Source organism: Macaca fascicularis, chromosome 18 (genome assembly GCF_037993035.2).
Source record: "Macaca fascicularis isolate 582-1 chromosome 18, T2T-MFA8v1.1".
NCBI classification, from domain to species: domain Eukaryota; kingdom Metazoa; phylum Chordata; class Mammalia; order Primates; family Cercopithecidae; genus Macaca; species Macaca fascicularis.
The window spans coordinates 18,016,141-18,034,611 of NC_088392.1; the positions used below are offsets into that span (position 1 = coordinate 18,016,141).

Below are 18,471 nucleotides of genomic sequence, written 5' to 3' on the forward strand. Positions count from 1 at the left end.
TTTTAGCCATTCTAGTGCATATGTAGTGGTATCTCCCTATTGTTTTAAGTTGCATTCCCCTAATGACTAATCATCTTCTCACAAGTTTCTGATCCGCATATCTTCTTTGCCAAAGTGACTATTCAAATCTATTGTTCAATTTTAATTGGGTTGTGTTCTTTAGATATTCCTAACATAAATCCTCTGTCAGATATATCTTTTTTTTTTTTTTTTTTTTTTTTGAGACACAGTCTTGCTGTTGCCCAGGCTGGAGTGCAGTGGCACAAACATAGCTCGCTACAGTCTCAACCTCCTCCTGGGATCAAATGATCCTCCCTCCTCAGCCTCCTGAATAGCTGGGACTACAAGTGCCTGCCACCATGCCCAGATAATTTTTTTCTATTTTTTGTAGAGACAGCGTCTCGCTATGTTGCCCATGCTGGTCTTGAATTCCTGCACTCAAATGATGCTTTCACCTCGGCCTCCCACATGTTGGGATTTAAGCGTTTGAGTCACTGTGCCCAGACTTCTGTAAGATATATGACTTGCAAATATTTTCTCCCAGTCTGGCTTACTTACTTTTTAACTTTCTTTTATTATTATTATTATACTTTAAGTTCTAGGGTACATGTGCACAACATGCAGGTTTGTTACATATGTATACATGTGCCATGTTGGTGTGCTGCATCCATTAACTCATCATTTATATTAGGTATGTCTCCTAATGCTATCCCTCCCCCCTACCGCCTCCCCACAATAGGACCCGGTGTGTGATGCTCCCCTTCCTGTGTCCAAGTGATCTCATTGTTCAATTCCCACCTAAGAGTGAGACCATGCGGTATTTGGTTTTCTGTTCTTGTGATAGTTTGCTGAGAATGATGGTTTCCAGTTGCATCCATGTCCCTACAAAGGATACGAACTCATCCTTTTTTATGGTTACACAGTATTCCACGGTGTACATGTGCCACATTTTCTTAATCCAGTCTGTCAGTGATGGACATGTGGGTTGATTCCAAGTCTTTGCTATTGTGAATAATGCCACAATAAACATACGTGTGCATGTGTCTTTATAGCAGCATGACTTATAATCCTTTGGGTATATCCCCAGTAATGGGATGGCTGGGTCAAATGGTATTTCTAGTTCTAGATCCTTGAGGAATCGCCACACTGTTTTCCACAATGGTTGAACTAGTTTACAGTCCCACCAACAGTGTAAAAGTGTTCCTATTTCTCCACATCCTCTCCAGTACCTGTTGTTTCCTGATTTTTTAGTGATTCCCATTCTAACTGGTATGAGATGGTATCTCATTGTGGTTTCAATTCGCATTTCTCTGATGGCGAGTGATGATGAGCATTTTTTAGTGATTCCCATTCTAACTGGTATGAGATGGTATCTCATTGTGGTTTCAATTCGCATTTCTCTGATGGCGAGTGATGATGAGCATTTTTTCATGAATGTCTTCTTTTGAGAAGTGTCTGTTCATATCCTTTGCCCACTTTTTGATGGCATTGTTTGTTTTTTTCCACGTAAATTTGATTGAGTTCTTTATAGGTTTTGGATATTAGCCCTTTGTCAGATAAGCAGATTGCAAAAATTTTCTCCTATTCTGTAGGTTGCCTGTTCACTCTGATGATTGTTTCTTTTGCTGTACAGAAGCAATTAGATCCCATTTGTCAATTTTGGCTTTTGCTGCCATTGCTTTTGGTGTTTTAGACATGAAGTCCTTGCCCATGCCTATGTCCTGAATGGTATTGCCTAGGTTTTCTTCTAGGGTTTTTATGGTTTTAGGTCTAACATTTAAGTCTCTAATCCATCTTGAATTAATTTTTGCATAAGGTGTAAGGAAGGGATACAGCTTCAGCTTTCTACATATGGCTAGCCAGTTTTCCCAGCACCATTTATTAAATAGGGAATCCTTTCCCCATTTCTTGTTTTTGTCAGGTTTGTCGAAGATCAGATGGTTGTAGATGTGTGGTATCATTTCTGAGGGCTCTGTTCTGTTCCATTGGTCTATATCTCTGTTTTGGCACCAGGACCATGCTGTTTTGGTTACTGTAGCCTTGTAGTATAGTTTGAAGTCACGTAGTGTGATGCCTCCAGCTCTGTTCTTTTGGCTTAGGATTGTCTTGGCAATGCGGGCTCTTTTTCGGTTCCATATGAACTTTAAAGTATTTTTTCCCATTCTGTGAAGAAAGTCATTGGCAGCTTGATGAGGATGCCATTGAATCTATAAATTACCTTGGGCAGTATGGTCATTTTCATGATATTGATTCTTACTATGCATGAGCATGGAATGTTCTTCCATTTGTTTGTGTCTTCTTTTATTTCACTGAGCAGTGGTTTGTAGTTCTCCTTGAAGAGGTCCTTCACATCCCTTGTAAGTTGGATTCCTAGGTATTTTATTCCATTTGAAGCAACTGTGAATGGGAATTCACTCATTATTCGGCTCTCTGTTTGTCTGTTATTGGTGTATAAGAATGCTTGTGATTTTTGCACATTGATTTTGTATCCTGAGACTTTGCTGAAGTTGCTTATCAGCTTAAGAGATTTTGGGCTGAGATGATGGGGTTTTCTAAATATACAATCATGTCACCTGCAAACAGGGACAATTTGACTTCCTCTTTTCCTAATTATATACCCTTTATTTCTTTCTCCTGCCTGATTGCCCTGGTCAGAATTTCCAACACTATGTTGAATAGGAGTGGTGAGAGAGGACATCCCTATCTTGTGCCAGTTTTCAAAGGGAATGCTTCCAGTTTTTGCCCATTCAGTGTGATGTTGCCTGTGGGTTTGTGATGAATAGCTCTTATTGTTTTGAGATATGTCCCATCAATACCTAATTTATTGAGAGTTTTTAGCATGAAGGGCTGCTGAATTTTGTCAAAGGCCTTTTCTGCATCTACGGAGATAATCATGTGGTTTTTGTCTTTAGTTCTGTTTATATGCTGGATTACATTTAAAATTATCTTTAAAATAATCTTTAAAATTATTAGTGAAACCAGGCAGTATAAATCTTACTCTGTAAAAAAGCAGAGTTGCAATCTAGATGCCTTTTATTTATTTTGCTTACCTCACTACTACAACCTTGAACAGAAGTGGTGAAAGCAGACATTCTTTCCTTTTTAAGGCATCTTAAGGGGGAGGCATTCAAATTTTTGCCATTTAAAACACTATTAGCATCTGGGCACAGTGTCTCACACCTGTAATCCCAGCAGTTTGGGAGGCCGAGGCAGGTGGATCACGAGGTTAGGAGATGGAGACCATCCTGGCTAACACAGTGAAACCACATCTCCACTAAAAATACAAAAAAAACTTAGCTGGGCGTGGTGGCAGGCACCTGTAGTCCCAGCTACTCAGGAGGGTGAGGCAGGAGAATGGCGTAAACCCGGGAAGCAGAGCTTGCAGTGAGCCAAGATTGCACCACTGCACTCCAGCCTGGGTGACAGAGCAAGACTCCGTCTCAAAAAAAAAAAAAAAAAAAAAAAAAGCCAAATAAATGAATAAAACACTATTAGCTGTATATTTTCTACAGATGCTCTATACCGAACTGAGGAAGTTTCCTTCTATTCCTAACTTGCCAAATTATTTTTTTTCTAAATCAGAAAGGGATATTGGAATTCCTCAAAGGCTGTTTCTGCCACCAAGATGATTATGATGCGTTTAATTGATAATTTTTTGCTTTAAGAAACAGGGTCCTGGTCTGTAGCCAACACTGTGCAGGAGCACACCATGGCTCTGTGTAACCTCAAACTCCTGGGCTCATGTGATCTTTCTGCCTCAGTCTCCTGAGTGGCTAGGACTACAGGTGCACACCAGCATGCTTGGCTAATTTTAAAAAATTGTTTTTGTAGAGATGGGCATAGTGGCATGCGCCTGTAAACCCAGCTACTCAGGAGGCTTGAGTAGAAGGTGGGCGAATTGCTTGAGCGTGGGAGGAAGAAGTTGCAGTGAGCCCAGACAGCGCCACTGCACTCCTGCCCGGTGACAGAGCGAGACTCTGTCTCAAAAAACAGAACGTATATTCTTATTATTCTTTCAATATCTATAGAATCTGTAATGATATCACCTCTTTCATTCCTGATATTGGTAACTTGATTCTTCTATCTTTTCTTGATCAGTCTGGTTAGAGAACTACCAATTTTATTAAGCTTCTTAACGGTTTTAAATTCGCTGATCTTCTTTTTACCTTTCTTTCTTTCTTTGCTGCTGCTTCTTTTTTTTTTTTTTTTTTTTTTTTTTTTTTTTTTTTTTTTTTGATAAAAGGTCTCACTCTATCACCGAGGCTGGAGTACAGTGGCGCGATCTCGCCTCACTGCAACCTCTGCCTCCCAGGCTCAAGTGATTCTCCCAGCCCAGCCTGCCAAATAGCTGGGACTACAGACGCATGCCATTATGCCCAGCTGACTTTTGTACTTTTTGTAGAGACAGGGTTTCACCATGTTCCTCAGGCTCACTGATTTTCTGTTTCATTTATTTTTTTTCACTGTTATTGCTTATTGCTTCTTTTACTAATATATATTTTTTCTTTTTTAAAGACAGTGTTTCACCATGTTGCCCTGGCTGGGCTCAAACTCTTGCACTCAAGTGATCTGCCCACCTCAGCCTCCCAAAGTGTTGGGATTACAGGGAGCCAATGCACTGGGTCCATCTTCTACTAATTTTGAGATTCTCTTCTTTCTAAACACTGCTTAACTGCATCCCACAAATTCTGGTATATTGTGTTTTAACCTTTCATCAGTTCATAGTACTTTCTAATTTCCTTTTTATTTCTTCTTTCACACATAGCTATTTGGGAAGTATGTAATTTAATTTACACATATTTGAGGATTTTCCTGCTATCTTTCTTTTCTTGGTCTCCCGTTTAATTCCATAAGACTGTGGTCAGAGAATGTTCTTTGTAGGAATTGATTTTTTAAATATTTTGTTTCTGCCTTGTCTTACAGTACTGAATTTTAAAACAAAATAAACTTATTATACTTGTTTTATAGTGTAGAATACAGTCTATCTTGGTTAATGTTTATATTAGTTTTCATTCTGCTATAAAAAACTGCCCAAGACTGGGTAATTTATTAAGGAAAGGGGTTTAATTGACTAGCAGTGCAGCATGGCAGGGGAGGCCTAAGGAAACTCACAATCATGGTGGAAGGGGAAGTAAAGCACCTTCTTTACAAGGTGGCAGGAAGGAGAAGTGCTGAGCGAAGACGGGATGAGCCCCTTATAAAACCATCAGGTCTCATGAGAACTCACTCACCATCATAAGAACAGCATGGGGGAAACTGCCCCCGTGATTCAGTTATCTCCATCTGGTCTCTCCTTTGACACGTGGGGATTGTGGGGATTACAATTCAAGATGAAATTTGGGTGGGGATACAAAGCCTAATCATATCAATGTTCCATATGTACTTGAAAAAAAATGTGTATTTTGCTATTGCAGAGTGCATTATTCTATAAACTGAGGTCCAGCTGGTTAAGAGTGCTAGTCAAGTCTTCTATATTTTTAATAATTTTGTCTACACATTCTTTTAAAGATTGAGAGAAAGGCATTGAAATGTATTGCTATAATTGTGGAACTGTCTATTTCTGCTTGCAGTTCTATCAGCTTTTGATTTATGTATACTGAAGTTCTATTTAGGTGCATAAACATTTAGGATTGTTATATCTTCTCGATATATGGATTGCTTCCTCATTATAAAACGACCTTCTTTATCACTGATTATACTGTTTTCTCTAAAATCTACTTTGTCAATGCAAATATAGCCACTCTATTTTTCCTATAATCAGTGTTACCAACATTTACATTTTTTCATCTTTTTACTTTGAAACTATATGATCTTTATATTTAAAATGGGTTTCCTGGCCAGGTGCAGAGGTTCACACCTGTAATCCCAGCACCTGGGAGGCCGAGGCGGGTGGATCACCTGAAGTCAGGAGTTCGAAACCAGTATGGCGGCCAACATGGTGAAACCCTGTCTCTACTAAAAATACAAAAATTTGCTGGGTGTGGTGGCAGGCGCCTGTAATCCCAGCTACTTGGGAGGCTGAGGCAGGAGAATCGCTTGAACCTGGGAGGCAGAGGTTGCAGTGAGCCGAGATTGCGCCACTGCACTCCAGCCTGGGAAACAAGAGTAAAACTCTGTCTCTAAATAAACAAATAATAATAAAATAAAATAGGTTTCTTGTAGGCAGCAGTTACTTTTTTTAATCTGATAATCTGTCTTTCAACTGAACTTTTACTCCTTTCACATTAATGTGACTGCTGATAATGTAAATATAGATGTGTATGAATGAAATCTACCATATTATTTTTTGTTTTCTACTTATCCCGTCTGTTGTTTGTTTTTTCTCATTTTATGCCTTGTTTTGTATTAACTGATTCCATTTTATCCCCATGGTTGGCATATTAACAATACATTCCCTACTGCGTTCTTATTAATGGTTGCTTTAGGGTTCATTATATACATTTTGAACTCACAATCTACCTTCAAGTAATATTATACCACTTCACGAACACCATAACTAGTACAGTACAACAGTACACTTCCATTTCCATTACCAATATAACATTGTATCACTTCATGTACAATTTAAGAACCTTAGGATAATACACTGCCATTTCCGTTCTCCTAGTCTTTGTGCTATTGTTGCCATTTGTTTTTTCCCTTACACGTTACTGACAGTGGTATGCACCAGTTGGTTTATACTGGTTCACAGTTGGTTTTTGAATTTTCCGTAATAAATACTCAAAACTCATCACATCCTAATTATTTTACTACATTTTACTATTGTCTAACACATACATCTACTGTACATTAATGTCAGAAATACTATATAACGGTACATTACTGTGTATCTATTCCCAGCTCTACATTTAGTGACATCGTGTTTGCAGCCTGGAAACCACCCCTGTGGCTGTATTTTCAGCATGGAAATTGGCAAATGCTACCATCAAGGCAAAGAGGAGGTTGTTAACCATTTTCTGGCATTCCAGTGGTTATAACCTCCCCCTTGCTCACCCACAATATACTATTGTTGTCTTTACTAAAATAACACATTACCTTGGAAGAGAATTTTTAAAGTAAGTCTTTTATATTTATTATTTCTAGTGTTCTTCATTCCTTTATGTAGATCCAGATTTCCACCTGTTATTTTTTTCCTTTGACTTCAAGGGCTTGACATTTCTTATGGCACAGGTCTGCTGTTGATAGTCTTTCAGCTTTTGTAAATTTGAGAGTCTTCCTTTTCCTTTGTTTTTTTGAAAATATTTTCTTTTTGAGATGGAGTCTCGCTCTCTCACCCAGGCTGGAGTGCAGTGGCGCAATCTTGGCTCACTGCAACCTCTGCCTCCCAGGTTCAAGCAATTCTCCCTGCCTCAGCCTCCCGAGTAGCCGGGACTACAGGCGTCCGCCACCACACTAATTTTTTTTTTTTTTTTTTTTTTTGAGACGGCGTCTTGCTTTGTCACCCAGGCTAGAGTGCAGTGGCCGGATCTCAGCTCACTGCAAGCTCCGCCTCCCAGGTTCACGCCATTCTCCTGCCTCAGCCTCCCACGTAGCTGGGACTACAGGCGCCTGCCACCTCGCCCGGCTAGTTTTTTGTATGTTTTAGTAGAGACGGCGTTTCACCGTGTTAGCCAGGATGGTCTCGATCTCCTGACCTTGTGATCCGCCCGTCTCGGCCTCCCAAAGTGCTAGGATTACAGGCTTGAGCCACCGCGCCCGGCCTAATTTTTTAGTAGAGATGGGGTTTTGCCATGTTGACCAGGCTGGTCTTGAACTCCTGACCTCAGGTGATTCACCTGCCTCGGCTTCCCAAAGTGTTGAGATTACAGGCGTGAGCCACTGAGGCTGGCCCAAAAATATTTTCACTGTGTACAGAATTCTAGGTCAAAAGCTTTTTTCTTTCAGAATGATCTCTTCCACTGACTTCTAGTGTTCACTGTTTCTGTCAAGAAGTCTGGCCCAGGCGCAGTGGCTCACACCTGTAATTCCAGCACTTTGGAAGGCCAAGGCGGACAGATCACAAAGTCAAGAGATCAAGACCATCCTAGCCAACATGATGAAACCCTGTCTCTACTAAACATACAAAAATTAGCTGGCCATGGTGGCACACACCTGTAGTCCCAGCTACTCAGAAGGCTGAGGCAGGAGAATCGCTTGAACCTGGAAGGCAGAGGTTGCAGTGAGCCGAGATCTCGCCACTACACTCCAGACTGGCAACAGAGTGAGACTCCGTCTCAAAAAAAAAAAAAAAAAAAAAGTCTGTTGCTATTCTTAAGTCCTAGCATGTTCAGCACTCTCTCAGTGCTTTTTTAAAGATTTTTTCTTTTTATCACTGGTTTTAGGCAACGTAATCATGCTTCTTAGCATACTTCATGTTTCATGTGCTCAAGGATTGTGGAACTTCTTAGATTTATGGTCAAATTTGACATTTTTTCAGCCCCTATTTTAAATATTTTTTCTGACCTCACAAGGTCTCTCCAGGGACTCCAATTACAAACACTTGAAGTTATCCCACAGTTCATTATGGGTTTTTTTTTAATTCCATATGTTTCATCATTGGTAATCAATTACTGTATCTTCAAGTTCACTAATCTTTTTCTTCTGTAGTGTTTGATCTATTGTTAATCCCTTCCAGTGTATTTTTCATCTCTATAAATTCAATTTGTGTATGTATGCATGTGTATTTACCTACATATACACATATGCATTCACACACATATGTGCGTATCTTCCATGTCTCTCCTTAATATGCAAATGCTTTCTTTTATTTTCCTGAATATATGGAACATAACTAAAATAGCTGCTTAAATTGCCCTTGGCAACTAAGTCTATCATTTGTATCATTTCTGTGTTAGTTTAGTTTCACAGAGCCAGGCATGGTAGCTCACACCTACAATCCCAGCACTTTGGGAGACCGAGGCAGGAGGACTGCTTACATCCAGGACTTTCAGACCAGCCTGGGAAACACAGTGAGACGTCCATCTCTACAAAAAAATACAAAAATTAGCTGGGTGTGGGGGCTTGCACCTGTAGTTCCAGCTACTCTGGAGGCTGAGGTGGCAGGATCACCTGAGCCCAGGAAGGTGAGGCCGAAGTGAATCAAAGTCACACCAATGCACTCTAGCCTGGGCAACTGGGCAAGACCTTGTCTCTACTATTAAAATATTTAAATAGCTAAAAGTACCCAAGACAATCTCATAGATTTGGCTACACAAAAATGTTAAATTTTCAAAGAGGACTGGAAAACACTTTCGCAAAATGTGGCAGAAATGATGTCTTATTTAATATAATAATTTTACAAAACAGTACCCTAATGGAAAAAATAAACATATATAAACAGGCAAGTTCATATAAGTACAAGTAGACAAAAAACATTTCCCCAAATTGCCACTGATAATAGTAAAAACTAAAACAAACTACTACCATTTACCACTTCTCTATTTGGCAAAGATTTTAAAAGACTAATAATACCCACCACTGCATAAAGTTTTAGAAAAAAAAAGAAACTTATGTTTTTATTATTTATTTTTATTTTTTTTGAGATGGAGTATCTCTCTATCACCCAGGCTGGAGTGCAATGGCATGATCTCGGCTCACTGCAACCTCTGCCTCCCAGGTTCAAGTGATTCTCCTGCCTCAGCCTCCCAAGTAGCTGGGATTACAGGCACATGCCACCATACTCGGCTAATTTTTTTTGTATCTTTAGTAGAGACAGGGTTCCACAATGTTGGTCAGGCTGGTCTTGAACTCCTGACCTCGTGATCCGTCTACTTCGGCCTCCCAAAGTGCTGGGATTACAGGCGTGAGCCACCGTGCCCAGCCAGAAACAAACTTCTTAATACAATTCTGGTATGAGTGTACATTAACACAACCTTTCTGAGGGGCAATTTGAAAACAGATTTCAAAAGCCTTAATGTTTGTACTCTTTTCAACTTCAAGACACTTAATCTAAGAAAAAAAACTTAAATTTACAAAGATGTATGTAAAGAATACCCAGTGTAATATCATTTATAGTGAAGAAACATTAAAAACCCTCCTCAACATTCAACAATAGGAAACTGGTTAAAGTAGAATGTATCTATAATGAAATTATAAGGAATCACTTGAAAACAATACTATTGATAAGTAACTGCCAACCTGAAAAGATGGTTACCATACAGTATCAACAGAAAAATGTCTGTTTTAGACTACAAGTATGGCATAATTCTGACATTGTAAATAAATACAATTTATAGGTATGTATTCATTCAAATATCAGGAAAAGGGTAGCACAAATTTAAAGTTTAAATATATGTCCACAAATTATTTTAAATTTTTTCCTTCAAAAGAGAGCACCTAATTCCACTTCCTTTGTGTCTGTACTGCACTTAGTGACTGGTTTCTAACAAACAAAATATAGTAGAAGTGACAGCAGCAGCTTGTGAATTCTGAAACTAGGTCATAAAAGCATATAGCTTCCTCCTCCCTCTCTCTCTCTAGGATCACTCCCTCTGGGGAAGCCAGCTGCCCTGTCATGAGGATACTCATACAATCCTTTGAAAAGGCCAACAAGGTGAGGAACTGAAACTTCCTGCTAACAGCCAGCAAGGAACTAAGGCCTCTTAACAACAGCCATGTGAGCAGGCCATATTAGAAACATCCTCAAGGCCGGGCGTGGTGGCTCACGCCTGTAATCCCAGCACTTTAGGAGGCCGAGGCAGGCGGGTCACGAGGTCTGGAGATCGAGACCATCCTGGCTAACACGGTGAAACCCCGTCTCTACTAAAAACACAAAAAATTAGCCGGGCGCGGTGGCGGGCGCCTGTAGTCCCAGCTACTTGGGAGGCTGAGGCAGGAGAATGGCGGGAACCCGGGAGGCGGAGCTTGCAGTGAGCCGAGATCGCGCCACTGCCCTCCAGCCTGGGTGACAGAGCGAGACTCCGTCAAAAAAAAAAAAAACCAAAAACAAAAACAGAAAGAAACATCCTCCAGCCACGGTCAAATCCAGAGAACTCCAGCCCCTAGGCCAGACTGCAAACTTCAAGACAGACCCTGATCCAGAACTACACAGCTAAGCCATTCCTGAAACTCCTGAATTCCTGACTAAAAGATAAATGTTTGGTGTTTAAAACACTAAGCTAAGCCATTCCTGAATTCCTAACTCAGAGATAAGTGTTTGGTGTTTTAAACTACTAAGTTCTGGAGCAAAAACACACAACTTTACTATGTTGGTTTCACATAATTCTATTTACTGAACATAGTAAAACTTTAATAACCTACACTTCCCTAAAAGAGTCTACAAAATTTATAGGTCTTTGTATAAATCTACTATAACTAGAAATAGTCAAAAACAAGAATAAGGACAACACATTAAGCAATCACAAGAATTTCCAAAATGTAAGAGAGTGAAAGTACTCATGATAAATACTGCACCAAAATCTAGGAAAAGTATGATCACTATAGAAAGCTACTGGAAGAATTTACCATGTCCCTGGAGCTGAAAATGGTCGAATGAGTGAAAACACTCAACTCTCACCTCACCCTCTTTACCTTCAGAGCTTAGACTGATAAAACTCTAAAGCATGTTTCTTACTGCATATAAATACTTAAATCCTTCTTCACTATGACCAGTGACAGAAAGAATGAATTAAATTACTTGCCTAGGGTCATTTCAAGAGCTAGCAGAAGGACTGAAATGACTCCATAAGAGGTCTAGGGGAACACTAAACTGCATCTGGGAATTCTGTCTCAGAGCTGAGAGGCTAAAAGAAGCTCAGCGAGGAGTGCTGGCAGGAACTTTGAAACAGATTTAAGACTAGCTGCTTTTTAGCTAATGGAAATGACAACCAGCTGCTAAATAGATTTGGGAGGGTTAATTTATGCATCAGATCAAAATATATAAAGTCAACTGCCCAGCAAATCTTGCTTCTTACTGACAGCTATTCAATTTGATTAGGTTTATTTGTTATCTCCCAAATTACCACAGACCCTTATCCTGGACAAATATCATGCCCTGAAGCTTTCGATAATCTCTAAATTCCTGAATATGCCTACAGCTTATAATTTTCTTTATAATATTGATTAACTAGTACCGAAAAATAGTACCACTTTATATCTCTAAAGATTATGCAAACACAGGTCCAAAGTAATTAAAAAGGAAAAAAAAAATCCACCCAAGAAAATTCTCACATAAACTATAGTAAAATGAGCCATGAACTTTTAAAATAATACAAAATCAAAATTATAAACATGATCACTGATTGTATATTTGTGTAGTGGTGCAGGAAATAATAAATTTAAATGCTGAAAGGGAAAGGCTGAATGAACATAAGTTAGAACGAAAGGCTTCAAACCTGAGCATGTGCCAAAACCACCTAGAAGTCTTGCTAAAACAGCGATTGAGGGGCTCTGCCACTCAAAAGTTTCTCATTCAATAGTTCTGGGTAGGCGCCTGAGATTTTGCAGATGTTGCAGATCTGGGGACCACAACTTGACAAGTTACACAGTATTACATTACTAACATAACTAACCAACTTGACCTGGTGGATCATCAGGATTTGGTTGATTATAACCTAGACCAAAGAAGCAAGCAAATCAGGTCAGAGAGAAGAGTGAAGCAAACATGGGGCATAACGGACGAGAGATCAGGTGCTGCCCACACTTTCTACTCTCCTCTTTCTTCCTTCCTTCCCCCATCTCTCTTCCTCAAAAGGAACTAGATTCAGTTCTCAGGCATCTTTCAAGTTCCCTCCATTACATGATTCCATGGACAGATCACAATTATTCTTCAGTAGTCCTGAATGCCTGATGCTCACATCTCTTTTTGGGATGTGTATGTTTGAGATGTATGAGAAGGTATCTTCTTCAAATGTGGGTTTCATTACAATTTTGAATTCATACAGACCATAGCCCTTCCTCCCTTGTATGAGCTTCTTCAGCTCAGTTCCAGAAGCAATATATAGTGAGTTGGGGCAGCCTCCCACTATTAACTTCATATCTGGCAAAACATATTTGAAATTTGCAAAACCAACCTTCACTTGTCAGTTCAATGTCTTCACCATCTGTTACTTCTCACATTTCCTGTGCATAACTTCACACAATACCTTAAGAGTCCTTTCAGCATTCTCAAGTTTTCTTTCTTATTTGATGAGCAAAATTTTCATTGGTTGGAATAATCACTGAAACACTCACTACCTTCTTGTTGCTGTCATTTCCATTGTAACAGATGGTAGACCTGTTCAGTTCCATAGGTTTAGCTTCCACCACATTCAACATTCTGAAGTTATCTACAACTTCTATATTCTACCTAGAAACCATCACTTTTGTGGACTTCAGGATTTTAATCACCTGCTTTCCCAGCTTAATTTATTTTTGTGGTACTTTTCCACACACACACAAAATGTCACAGGCACAAAAGTTAAAGTGTGCAATGTCATGAGCGAGGAGACACAACTGAACTTCGCTGAAACAATGAAGCTGGGCAGCAGGCCTCACTCAGGGAGGGCTTAACTCAAATTTCAGCCTCAGAAAAAATATGAATTACACTCTGTCATGAGGATTTAGAGGCCTTAGGAATGACTCAATCTTAACTCTTGGAATTGTCTAAGGTCCAGTATACCCCTATTTACTCTTACCTGCTCCAAAGGAACACACATACCTAGCTACCTCCTTTAGATAAGAACTATGACTATGTCAGGGGTAATGCACACTGCTGTGGGTGTGGAAATCAGGATGATGAAGCTAGACAGCTCCACAGCTCCAGCTGAGTCAAGTTTTCACAGTGACATGCTTTTATTAGGAGTGCTGTGGTGTTTCTTCTGAGCACACACACACTCCTAAGTACATACTAAAATAAAAATTTGAAAGCCAAGCATGAATGATTTTGAGATAATCTATACCACTGTTTATCTCTCTTCAAACAGTGAAAAAACAACTACATTTCAGTTTTCTTTGCTGTAAACAGACTTCGGCCAAGATGACTTCAGACAATGATTAAGAGCCATGTCCCTACAATCACATAAGTCCCAATATAATTAAAAATTCTTTTCCAGTGGTTCTAACTAGGAGGTTGGGTTATAGAGTTTACTTTCTACTGTGTAATACACCCTGCTATTGTTTAAATTAGTCTTTTATAAACAAAAATTCCAAGAGCAAAACAATTTCCTAAAAACTTTATGTTCCACTCCTCTCTACTGCATTAGACAATAATCAGCTCACTGCCCTTTTCCCTACAAAGTTGATCACATTAAATATGTTGAGTCTAGATTCAAAAGTTCGAAAAATGACCTTAAGAAGCTATCTTGTACAGACATGACATCAGAAAACTACCTTAAACCCATTCCAAATAGATGGCTTCTCTCAACTTATTAGGAATCTCTTTTAAAAATTATAAAACCTCCTATAATTAGCCTACTACTAAGATTTACCTTTTGGAAATTTTAGAAGCTTTGTTTTAAAACTTCTTAGAACCACACACAAAATCCATAGAGTTTTCACTTAAATGTTTTACAATTATTATAAATACAGTCCTATTATCAAAAGTTTAAAAGAAAAGTTAAAAAAAAAAAACACAACAACATAACCATAATCCTACTATCTTCATAGTAAACAGTTTGGTGAATTTTCGTCCATTTTAAAAATTTGCATACCTTTTTACATAGTTGTAATCATAACATACATACAATTTTACATCCTGCTTTAACCCCTTCATACATACCTTTGTATCATACACACCTTTCTAAGTTGTCATTTTATATCTCAGAGGACTGCAAAATATTCCGTAAGTTATCAGTTTGTTTACCAGTTTCTTCATTGTTAAAGACTGTTTCTGATTTTTCATTCTATAAACTGCTAGGTCAAATAGCATGAATTTTCTTTCTGACTCCAGATCCCTCTGTAATGTTACCAGTTCTTTCTAGCCAGCAGCTCTAAACCAGCTATCAATCAAAATGAGCAAAAATAAGCATGTTTCCACTACTGAATTATGTTTCCCACAGGAAAGAGCAATTTTTCCGGACATCCTCAAACCCAGCAAAACACCAACAGGTTTTTCCAATCAGTGCCTCTGTCTTCACATCACCTTTTTCTCTGTGTGTATGTCCATGTGTCCTCTTTGTTTCTTATAAGGACCAGTAATTGGATTTAGGGTCCATTATAATCCAGTATGCTCTCATCTTAACTAATTATGTCTGTAAAGGCCCGAAGATCACATGCTGAGGTTTTAGCTGGACTGAATTTGGGGACAATAATCTCCTACACTACTGACCTCAGATCTAAATAAGTCTCATTTTCTTTGGTTTTGGGACATTTTTATTTTTAACTCAATAATTATTTACAGTACTACCTTTGTTCAATATCGCTTTCACATATTTTCAACACAACACAGTGAGAGTACAGTAGTCCCCCTTATCCATGATTTCGCTTTCTGTGATTTCAGTTACCCACAGCCAGCCTCAGTCAGAATATATGTATGGTATAGTAAGATATTCTCAGAGAGAGAAACCACGTACATATAACTTTTATTACGGTATACTCATAATTATTCTATTTTATTCTAAGTTATTGTTAATCTCTTACTGTGCCTAATTTATAAATTAAACTTTATCACAGGTATGTTTATATAGGAAAAAAACCCTATGTATAGTATATAGAGGGTTCAGTACTATCCCCAGTTTCAGGCATCCACTGGGAGTCTTGGAACAAATTCTCCCAAGATAAAAGAGGAACACTGTATTAAGATTACCATAAAAAAAAAAAACTTACTTAATCACTAAATCTTACTTGAGATCAAGCACTTCTTACCAGCAAAGCTCCAAATAGATTGCTAGGCAAATATGGCATTTTGACTTTTAAATATTAAAGTCAAATGCCCCAGAAGACCAATGCCTCTATACACTGTATCTGGAAATTCAAACTACTATAGATACACAAAGGACGCAGTGATTTTTGTCCATAGTAGGGCAATTTCTTGGCTAAAGTCCAATCATCAGTGTATGAGTAGATTGTACCAGTGTTACTACTTCAGCTCTAAGTTAAATAAGCCTTGCTGTTTATTTAACTAGAGAAGCTCTCTTAGCACTCAGAAAAGACTTAAAAACCACAAAGACGGACCCTGCAGACTATCACAATCTTACATGTTCAACAATCTTATAAACTTTTGCCACCTACTCACAACACCAAATAGAGCTAATATCTACCAACTAAATAAACCAACTGGAAAGTGAACTAAAATGTTAACACATGTACAAAAGATCTGCATATTCGTTGTAAAACACTGAAGAGAACATAATTATTTGGCAAACATTCATTTAACCAGCATCTAGGGTAAAAAAAATAATGTTTACAAAAGAATAGTGCCCCAACACTCAATGAGTTGTAAGACATACTGAGAAATGCCAATGTCTTTTTTTTTTTTTTTTTTTTTGGAGATGCAGTCTCGCTCTGTCGCCTAGGCTGGACTGCAGTGGCGCCATCTCAGCTCACTGCAACCTCCGCCTCCCAGGTTCAAGCAATTCTCCTGCCTCAGCCTCCCGAGTAGCTGGGACTACAGTTGCCCACCACCACGCCGGATTAATTTTTGTATTTTTAGTAGAGGTGAGGTTTCACCGTGTTGGCCAGGATGGCCTCCATCTCTTGACCTTGTGATCTACCTACCTCGGCCTCCCAAAGTGCTGGGATTACAGGCATGAGCCACCGCACCTGGCCTGTTACCTTTTTGATACTTACATTGCGTATATCTGTGGAAATACTCAACTTTGGATGGAATGAGATATTCACAGCAGAATTATTTGTGAAGTTTTCCCAAATTAATGATTTGGAGCCCTAAAATAATAATTACGAGGTTCTGACTTAATTTCCATTGTGATACCACTTAGGCCTTGTCTTCCCCGGAGGTAATCCCCTTGGGGAAAAAGAAAGTGGAAAGAATAGAACATTCAGTTATTTTTTTGTTTGAAGCAACAGTTTTGTTTAAAAATGGAACAGCGGTGGCTTCTAGCCTTCAAATAAAACATATTTTTAAAAATTCACATTTAGAAACATTCAATATTGTGGTACTCACTATTAAATTTCAACTCATATTAAATCAAGTTTTATATGATCTACATGAACATCTCTATACCTGGCAGTAGACAGGCAACAAGACAGATTCCAGCCCTCAAAAAACTTAAAGTCTAGTAAAATAATAACCAGGCAATTGTAGTATAATTTTATAGAAACTATAATAGAAAAAGTACAGTGTACTAGGGAATCACATGAGATACGAATTCCAAACAAAAGTGACTATTTTAGACAAGTACTTAGCATAAGAGAACTATTAAAAAGTTATCTATTTGCATATAATTAGCATGATACATTTTATCAATATATGTAATTATGTAAAGTACAGATTGATTACATCATACTGTCAACTTCCCAATTTCTTTTTTTTTTTTTTTTTTTTTTGAGGCGGAGTCTTCACTCTGTCGCCCAGGCTGGAGTGCAGTGGCACCATCTCGGCTCACTGCAAGCTCCGCCTCCCGGGTTCGCGCCATTCTCCTGCCTCAGCCTCCCGAGTAGCTGGGACTACAGGCGCCCGCCACCGCGCCCGGCTAATTTTTTGTATTTTAGTAGAGACGGGGTTTCACCGTGTTAGCCAGGATGGTCTCGATCTCCTGACCTCGTGATCCGCCCGCCTCGGCCTCCCAAAGTGCAGGGATTACAGGCGTGAGCCACCGCGCCCGGCCCAACTTCCCAATTTCTATCTCCAGCCCAGTCTTCTTCACTTGAATCCAGTTTCCTATGGTCATCTGTCCACTACTCCACAGCTCTACTTTAACGGCTCCTCCTACTTTTCTAAGATTAACTCATCTTCGGGAAAGGCGATTCCACTCATTGAGTAGCTTAGATCAAAACCCAAGGCCTCTTCCTCAACTCCTCTCTCTTACATTCCCCAGACCCAATCCAAGCTCCACCTCTGCCCTATCTTTAAAATACAGTCATGCACTACATAATGACTTTTTGGCCAAGACAGATCACACACACATAGGATGATGGTCCTGTAACATTATAACGGAGGTGAAAAATTCCTACTGCCTAATCCATTTATTTAAAAAATAAATTTAGTGTAGCCTAAGTGTCCAGTGTTTATAAAGTCTACAGTAGTGTACAGTAATGTCCTAGGCCTTCATATTCTCTCACCACTCACTCGCTGACCCACCCAAAGCAATTCCCAGGCCTGCAAACTCCACTCACAGTAAGTACCCCAGAGAGGTGTACCATTTTTTATCCTTTATACTGTATTTTTACTATAATTTTTTTCTATGTTTACAAGTTCAGATACACTAATACTTCCCATTGTGTTACAACTGCCTACAATATTCAGTACAGTAACAAGCTGCACAGGTTTATAGCCTAGGAGAAAAAGGCTGTCTACCATACAGCATAGAGAGGTGTGGAGTAAGCTGTATCATCTAGGTTTGTGTAATACACTCCATGACGTTCACAAGAAAACTGCCTAATAGCGCATTTCTCAGA

General features: G+C 39.0%; 1 protein-coding gene across 1 annotated transcript in view; it reads right to left on the reverse strand.

Annotated features, from left to right (window-relative positions):
* PHLPP1 (PH domain and leucine rich repeat protein phosphatase 1) overlaps positions 1–18,471 on the reverse strand; it is a 267,725-nt gene that overhangs the window by 156,787 nt on the left and 92,467 nt on the right. The window lies entirely within an intron of this gene.